The 2,500-nt window shown below is 55.0% G+C and overlaps 1 non-coding gene across 1 annotated transcript in view; it reads left to right on the forward strand.

The window, feature by feature from the left end:
- The window catches only part of LOC126928622 (large subunit ribosomal RNA), an 8,203-nt gene that overhangs the window by 1,661 nt on the left and 4,042 nt on the right, over positions 1-2,500 (forward strand). Inside the window, exon 1 of the ribosomal RNA XR_007716859.1 lies at positions 1-2,500. This exon is cut by the window's left edge and continues 1,661 nt beyond it; it is cut by the window's right edge and continues 4,042 nt beyond it. This is a non-coding gene — a ribosomal RNA (large subunit ribosomal RNA).

The raw sequence follows: 2,500 nt of genomic DNA on the forward strand, positions 1-2,500 counted from the left end.
TACTCCGCCGTCAGTGGCAAGTGGGAAGGCACGCGAGTCTCGTTTTCCCCTCGTGGGTTCGGGACCGTCCTTCATGAAGCTCTGACGAGTAGGAGGGTCGCGGCGGTGTGCGCAGAAGGGTCTGGGCGTGAGCCTGCCTGGAGCCGCCGTCGGTGCAGATCTTGGTGGTAGTAGCAAATACTCCAGCGAGGCCCTGGAGGACTGACGTGGAGAAGGGTTTCGTGTGAACAGCCGTTGCACACGAGTCAGTCGATCCTAAGCCCTAAGAGAAATCCTATGCAGATGAGGTGTCCTAAGATCATACAAATTGCAACAAACAAATAAAAATTGAGCGAAAGAAACACACCCATTGGGCGAAAGGGAATCCGGTTCCTATTCCGGAACCCGGCAGCGGAACCGCATACCATTCGGGCCCTCGTAAGAGTGTTCGTCGGGGTAACCCAAAATGACCTGGAGACGCCGTCGGGAGATCCGGGAAGAGTTTTCTTTTCTGTATAAGCGTTCGAGTTCCCTGGAAACCTCTAGCAGGGAGATAGGGTTTGGAACGCGAAGAGCACCGCAGTTGCGGCGGTGTCCGGATCTTCCCCTCGGACCTTGAAAATCCAGGAGAGGGCCACGTGGAGGTGTCGCGCCGGTTCGTACCCATATCCGCAGCAGGTCTCCAAGGTAAAGAGCCTCTAGTCGATAGATTAATGTAGGTAAGGGAAGTCGGCAAATTGGATCCGTAACTTCGGAATAAGGATTGGCTCTGAGGAGCGGGGCGTGTCGGGCTTGGTCGGGAAGCGGGTTTGGCTGACGTGCCGGGCCTGGGCGAGCTGAACGGGACGCGGCGTATCTCTCTCTCGGGGGGGATATCGTCGCGCACCCCGGATCCGAGCTCGGTCCCGTGCCTTGGCCTCCCGCGGATCTTCCTTGCTGCGAGGCTTCCGTGGCGGTTTTACCGTCGCGGTCGTTCTCTTCGGCCGCCATTCAACGCTCAGCTCAGAACTGGCACGGACTAGGGGAATCCGACTGTCTAATTAAAACAAAGCATTGCGATGGCCCCCAAGGGTGTTGACGCAATGTGATTTCTGCCCAGTGCTCTGAATGTCAACGTGAAGAAATTCAAAAAAGCGCGGGTAAACGGCGGGAGTAACTATGACTCTCTTAAGGTAGCCAAATGCCTCGTCATCTAATTAGTGACGCGCATGAATGGATTAACGAGATTCCCTCTGTCCCTATCTACTTACATAGCAATTAGTCGCTGCTACAAGTGTCAAGGATACGGACACGTGGCAAAATATTGCCGCGTTAACTACGAAATCTGCGCGCACTGTGCAGAAAGTGGGCACAGCACTAAAGAGTGCAAAGATAAGGATGGGCACGCCACCTGCGTAAACTGCAAGAGAGCAGGGAGGAAGGGCGACCACGCAGCTTCCAACGCGAAATGCCCAATGTATACGAAAGCCTTGGAAGCAATAATAGCAAGGACGCAATATGTATAAAGAGCAACGCAGGGACAGAAGAGGACTTGGGAGGAAAAGGGAAATAAGGATCCTGCAGCACAACATGCAGCGATCCAAAACAACTCCTTATGAGATCCGGACGCAAATGGACGCCGATGGGGATGACATAATATTAATGCAAGAACCATACAGCGTCGATGGGAAAATACCCGGATTCGGCACAGGAGTCGCGATCGCCTGCAGAGGGTCGAAGCACAACCCGCCAATGGCGGCCGTAGGGATAAAATCAGAGACCCTAACGCCCCTCGAGGTCGCCGAACTCTGCACAACACACTGTTCCTGCGTGCAGATAAGCGACGGGGAAACAGAGGTGTACGCGGCAAGCCTGTACTTTCCGCCGACAGGAAACATCGAGGTCGGCGTGCAACAGTTGGAGAAGGTACTACGGTGTCTCAGAGGCAAGAGGATCATCATCGGCCTGGATGCGAACGCAAAATCACCGCTGTGGTGCAGCAGGAGCACCGACGACAGAGGCGAGGCCCTAGAGGCAGTCATAGCGCAGTACGGTCTCCATGTCCTGAATCAACCAGGACAACCCCACACGTTTGAAACAACTCGAGGGCGATCAAACATAGACGTGACGATGGCGAGCCCAGAGGCAATACTCCTTGTAAAGGGCTGGAGGATACGCGAAGATGGTACCTCCAGTGACCACCGGATACTGGAGACGCTCCTCGACTTCGGGACGAGAAGCACCACACCGCAGCTTCAGGAAAGACGCTATAACACGCGAAAAGCCAACTGGGAGGTATTTCAGAGTGCCCTCACAGAGAAAATGGAGGCACTCAAAGAAACAACCCTCCAGCAGGCAGAGGACGTCGAAAGAATGGCCGGGCAACTCCAGGCAACCCTGATAGGTGCCTGCGACACCGCCATCCCAAAGAAGAAATGGTACTACAGGTCAGTACCCTGGTGGACGCCCGAACTCACCAGAGCAAAGAGAAACACCTACCAGGCGAGAAGAAGGTATCAGGGGGCCAGGGACCCCGCTACGA

The sequence above is a fragment of the Bombus affinis genome, unplaced genomic scaffold, assembly GCF_024516045.1.
Source record: "Bombus affinis isolate iyBomAffi1 unplaced genomic scaffold, iyBomAffi1.2 ctg00001170.1, whole genome shotgun sequence".
In the NCBI taxonomy this organism is placed as follows: Eukaryota; Metazoa; Arthropoda; class Insecta; order Hymenoptera; family Apidae; genus Bombus; species Bombus affinis.